At 31.5% G+C, this 6,707-nt stretch overlaps 1 pseudogene; it reads right to left on the minus strand.

The window, feature by feature from the left end:
* Positions 1-2,718: 2,718 nt before the first annotated feature.
* Positions 2,719-6,707, minus strand: part of LOC149547132 (berberine bridge enzyme-like D-2) — a 9,765-nt pseudogene continuing 5,776 nt past the window's right edge.

The following is a 6,707-nucleotide window of genomic DNA, read 5'->3' on the forward strand; positions in this document are numbered from 1 at the left end:
GGGTCTAGGAAGGATGACAAGGAAGGGTATCTTCAGCACTATCAGATGTTAGAGAAAACTAAAGAGAGATGAGATGTAGAAGAAAAATGTGTGGGTGGAGATGATGTTCACAACTAGACTAAAGATATCAAGTACTTGTTCGAAGAATGGGACAACATCAAACATCCCTAGTGTCTTTGGGCCTTTTCTTTCCTTTTAGTTCATGTTTTCATGCCACTTAGTTAATAGTTTAGGGAAATATTTGGTTATTGTGATCCTAGTTCTAATTTTTAGACAATGTCTTAAAACTATTATGTTTATTATGGCTATCCTTAATTGTCAAAACTCTGAGATCCTAGTAAATGTTAGAATTATTAGCTATGTTTTGGTTGATAAGTTAGACTTTGATACTCTTAGGGCTTAACTTTGTTTTTAATTAAGTTATATTTTCTGGTGGGTGTCTAGAGATGGTGTTTCCTACTACTTGGCTATAATGGACTAGAGCTAAAAAGGTCTAACTTTCTTCGCTATAATTTGGGCTGAGGATCCATTTCCTACCTCCTTTAAACAAAAACATTTGAACAATAGTTTCTACATCTAGAAAGTTGTGTATAAATGTGCACTACATGAACATCTCTGCAATACGTAAGCACCTCATGTCATCTATGATCCATGACTAAGATTTTGATTATGCATTGAAAAGTCTTACTGTATAAATGTGGAGTGTGACATAATGTTTTTAATGTCTTTAGCTAAGGAGGGAACATGATATAATAAAAAAATACACTAGATTATAGATTTATTAAATTTCATTTTGTCCCCACTTTAATGATCAAATCATATATAAAAGGATGTTGACTAAAGTAAAAGATATTACTAAAATTTCCTTTAAGGATTCTATCACATAGGTTTTCCTTGATCTAGGAAGCACTAAATTATTGTTGAGACACATCTAGCCCACAAGCTTTAAATATGCATCCTGGATGATTAAATTAACATATAGATATGAGGTCATTGATGGTACACTGATAAAAATTATAGTATGCTATCATAATCCAATAATTAAGGATTACTATGATTAGTGTAAAATTAAATAAAATGTGTTAAAGATAGTAGACAATAGAAAAATATAGAGATATTACTCAGATGCAATTAGAGAGGAATTGTTCAACCTAGAGGGGATTGGAATAATTTAAGGATAGAAAATGTGCACACCATTAAATAATAGATAACGATATATAAGACCCAATAAAGCTTTTAGGAAGGTTCTTACTAACCTATTAGAAATGTTTGAATTATAATTAGAGAAAAAAATATAGCACCACTCAATAACAAAATCATCTTGAAATAATAAATATTCATGATCAAAATGTGGCATGATATGATGAAAATGGAAAATAAATTTAATGATTTGAAATAATTAATCCATTTGGAGAAGGGAGGAACTGTAAGAAAGAATTTCTATCCAAGATATCAATCCAGCAGTGATTTTACATTTAGCTTTTGTAGTAAACTAATAAATTTTACTCTAAATATATTTAATCTAAGCATAGTGGAAAGGGGTGATTTAAAGGGTTGATAACCATAATTAACTAATTAAATCATCAAAATTGTAGTAAGGACTAACTTTATAGATTGTAGTGCATAGGAGTTGAGGCCTAAAACAATAACATGTTAAAGAATTGTAATTTTTGGGACTTAAAAATGTAAAAGAAATTAAAGCATACAAAAAATTTATTCAATAGTTGAAACCTTATCATCAACATTATCCAACTAATTTAGGAGATTTACAATCATTACAATTTTTTTTTTAAAGATACGCTATCAAGGAACTGTAAGAAAGAATTTCTATCCAAGATATCAATCCAACAGTGATTTTACATTTAGCTTTTGTAGTAAACTAATAAATTTTACTCTAAATATATTTAATCTAAGCATAGTGGAAAGTGGTGATTTAAAGGGTTGATAACCATAATCAACTAATTAAATCATCAAAATTGTAGTAAGGACTAACTTTATATATTGTAGTGCATAGGAGTTGAGGCCTAAAACAATAATAGGTTAAGGAATTGTAATTTTTGGGACTTAAAAATGTAAAAAAAATTAAAGCATATAAAAAATTTATTCAACAGTTGAAACCTTATCATCAACATTATTCAACTAATTTAGGAGATTTACCATCATTAAAATTAAAGTGAAAATATCTCTCAAGAAGATGAGCTGACCAAATAAAATGTAACATCAATGACATATGTAAAAGGATGATTTTCTCAGAAAAAAAAAATATTACATACATGAAAAGAAAAGAATTTATGCAATGTGGTAAGAAATCTTACATGAATATTTAGATAAACTATATATGAAAAATTTAGCAGAAAATAAAAGTGTATATAAAAAATACAACCAATCCACATCCAACTCAAAATTACATAGCACTAAAATTGTTAACGAAAAAATTATCTAATAAATAATCTTAATGTTGAAAGTTATAATATATAGAGTATATGCACCTATATCACAGTAGAATTCACAGAAAGGAAATATTTCACGCACATCAGTGACAATCTAGTACGATATAAATATCAAACTCTGAAAGTTTATGTTCCAACCACATGGACATGTGGATATAAGTAGACATATAATTACTATTATAAAGTTTTTAAGGTATATGCCCTTTAAGCTAGTTAACTATCAGAATAGGTTATAGGAGTTTTTTTTCATGTCAACGGAGACAGATGCCTAGTATAATTTCCTCGGAGGAATGCTCTGAGGATTATTGAAGTTGTTGGCAGGATCCACCTGCGTTTTAGCGTGCACAAGCCTATTGAAATTTGCACCAAAATACTTTTCACCCCAAATCCTAGCCTCTTCCACAGAACCGTGGCCAGAGGTCACGAAAGTTCACATATGCAGCCCTGGGAGAATGAGTGACATAAGGTTCCATGTATTTGTAAAGATCTCTCATCCACTTGAGGTAGTGCTCATCTTGTCTACTCTCACTCCATAATGCGTTGTAATGCATGTAGAACAATGTCCCTGCCCGCTGAGGAAATGGCGTTGCAGTGGAGGATATCCTGTCTATCATCCCTCCTAATGGTGAGAAGGTCGTATACGTGTCACACGGCCCTTTCTCTATCCTGCTCCACAATCCTCTCAGTGCACATTCTGGAAGAGGAACCTTAGCGCAATCTGACTTCACTTTGAAGTAGAGCTTTTTGTAATAATACCTGTTAGTTAATTCGCTGATTGGTATGTTGTTGTCAAAGTAGGCTGTCGACTTTATCCAAGTCATTTCCTCACAATCCGCCGACTCCATGAGAAGCTCTGGGAAGCTCTGTGCAATTTTATTTAGAAACTCATTCTTACGCCCAAGGTATATTCCACGAAACAAGGCTCTGACTATTTTCATCTCGTTGAAGTCGACCTTTACTTCCATGAAGATGTCGTCCTCCATTTTGGGAGCAACATGTTGCCATCTGTTAACGGTCCGTGTAACAGTATCTGTACCGTATCTGAACACTTCGAAGGTCGTTAGAATACGAAGCACCGTACTACATAGAGGGAGTTTTTAAGACGGTATTTTAGACAATTTATGAATAAATTGTTTGAATCTTGAGACAAAATAAAAGTTGCATATTGTCTTGAATAATGTATCTAAGCAAGTTTCTTAAATTACTGTCTTAAATAATCATCTCATAAAGACAATAAAACACACTAGTATTATTGAGACAATTTTATGTCTTCATCACTTTTATCATTTTAGAGATGGAATGAAACAATGACTTTTATAAAAATAGATCACTACTCAGAAAATCAAATATTCTTAATTATATAAACTACAATATGAATGATTATTCATGTTAGAGCATGATCGAATTGAACCACCATCCTTCTGCTTTTGAAGCAAGTGCTCTACCACTAAGCTAGCACTCTTTATAAAATGAAGTTATACATTTCTGAATCAAAAATCTCAAAACATTCCCAACAAACAATACAACTTTATTCATACCTCTTTGTATCCATAGCCCGAAACACACAAGCTATTATTGCCAACAATATTCTATATTCCTAAACAAAAATGTATTCATGTTTTCCACAAAGTTGAAATAAGACATACATGAACAAAAATGATACAAGATGGCTATCTAGTAGATTTGCAATAAATTCATCTGGGTTGGACCCTATAAAGCCACAAAGCACAAACATACGATCAATATCCTATAATATATTCATTAAAAATACTTTATATTTTAAACAATTGTAACATGTAACAAACTGAGCCATATATATATATATATATATATATATATATAGAGAGAGAGAGAGAGAGAGAGAGAGAGAGAGAGAGAGATTTTCAATTTTTTGACAGCAGCAATATAGAAATTGAATAGGAGAAGCACAATAAACCAAAGCAATACTGGTAACATTGTGTCTAGATTCCATTGATTAAATGAAATACTAAAATTTAATTAAGAGTTATTATGTTCCAAGTTTCCATGTGAGCTAGGTTGTTCCAATTTACCATTTGAACCCACATCAACATGTCACAACAAATCACTACAACCATCTTAGCCATGGTTACAAAATACCTCAAGGAGATGACATCTCATGGAATACAACTATTGTCACTGAAAGACCAAGAGATCGTTCATGTATGTTGAATCCAAGAGGGCTCTATTTTTATTTTTAAATGTGGCAAGTTCAATTCTCTCCATTGAAAGAAATTCAATATCTAGATGAAAATAGAGTGTAGCTATGACAAGTAGAATAAAACCCTTATACAAAGTATGCACACCTACCATTCCTCATGTTTGACTTAGATTTTGGCATTTGTTGCACTTGTCTTGCTATAATATCTTGGTTGCATTTGCTACACTTGTCCTACTGTAATATCTTGGTTGCATTTGCTGCACTTGTCCTACTATAATATGTTGGTTGCATTTGCTGCAATTGTCCTACTATAATATCTTGGTTGTAACTAACTGTGACATGTGAGTGCATCAGCTATTTATATATCTCTCTAGAAAATCTGCTACAAATACTTCTTGACCTTAAATTTATATCATTTTTTGGGTTCAACAAATGAAGGGATGTATGGATCTTGTATGTCTACATGCAAGGACTACAGAAAATTCTCTAAGGATAAAAGAAACCTAAATTACCGGCATGTCAATTGTAGCAAGCATCATGAATAGTGAAAACAAAGTGGCAATAGCAAACCAATTCTAATGTTGAAGTATGAAATAACCTAGACTTACCAATTCAGGAAATAGGATTATTCTATCACTCTAGAGAGTAAGAGGTAAATGGGCTAATAAACCCTTGTCATCTAATGGTTTAGGAAATCCATAGTGCACTGTAACAACAAAGAAAAAGGGACAAACAACCATCAGTTTCATGAGACATAGTGTTTCATAGAAAAACTACAAATTCAACAAATAGATGCACCAAATTATCAAAAAAATTTAAGATATAACATGGTCATATAGTGGAATCCTTAATGGACAAGATCATGTAATTCTTCTTTTGTGTTTATGGATAAACAAGACTCCATAGATTATAGATTAGTAAATTTCTTGTTCAGAACTTGGAAGGCATGAATATTTATGTGGGCAATATTTATACCTTGACAATGGATTATACAGAAAGACCAAGCTACCATAAAAAGATTCTTTTACATGTAAAATGAATAATGAATTCACAAGTGAATAATCATTGCAGAACTAGAGTCCTAGAGTATTAGACCACAAACTTCAAATTTGAGATGTGAGTCAAACAAGAAAAGAAAATAGTCCTATATAATGACAAGTTCATATAATTTGATAAGAAATACTAAGCCAAAACAAGATGAGATTCAGGACTAGAAAGCAATGACACTAGCAATAGAAATAATAGAGTTCACCATGTTAATTGAAAGGTGATGACTTAGTTTTCATAAAATTACAAATTTAGTTTATCAAATACTTTAATTGGAAACAATTAGCCCTCTTTACCAAATTCCTTACTAAATCTCTCAATAATAGAGTTCACCATGTTAATTGAAAGCTGATGACTTAGTTTTCATAAAATTATAAATTTAGTTTATCAGCTACTATAATTGGAAACAATTGGCCCTCTTTACTAAATTCCTTACTAAATCTCTCATGCACTTCCAGGTTTTTCTTGCTAACAATTGGCCTTTTTCTCATGAATATCCCTATTGTGGGTTTCCACAATACACAATTTTAAGATGTGATCAAATGGAGGAGTAATATGGAACCATTTAAAAGTGTAAGAAAATTTATCCTAGGCATGAGAACAAAAGTATCCTCAGAGAACTACTCAATTATTTAGGAATCTTGACATTAAATACAATTTTGATAATCCTTTTTTACAATTCTAGATTTAGAGGTTTTTACAACTCTATCACATTAATAATTCACATTGCATAGACAAAGAAAAATCATTTCAACCATATCAACAATTTTCTCAACAAGACTTGGGGTGGTAAAAAGAATATTACCCTTCATATCTAGGTTGATTCCCTCCATACCTTCATCTTTTTCATGATAAAAATCCTAAGCTCCAAAATGAGCTTGACTTGTCTTATTCTTTCACTAGCTGAGACAACTATGATGATCGGATCCATATATTTGGCCCCTCTAACCATGACACATTGGTCATTTATTTACTTCCCAATTAACATGGCTCTTTAAAGACTAACTATTTATGTCATGGAAATGTAGTCA

This window comes from Cupressus sempervirens, chromosome 7 (assembly GCF_028749045.1).
Source record: "Cupressus sempervirens isolate cs-2001-9-10 chromosome 7, ASM2874904v1, whole genome shotgun sequence".
NCBI lineage: Eukaryota > Viridiplantae > Streptophyta > Pinopsida > Cupressales > Cupressaceae > Cupressus > Cupressus sempervirens.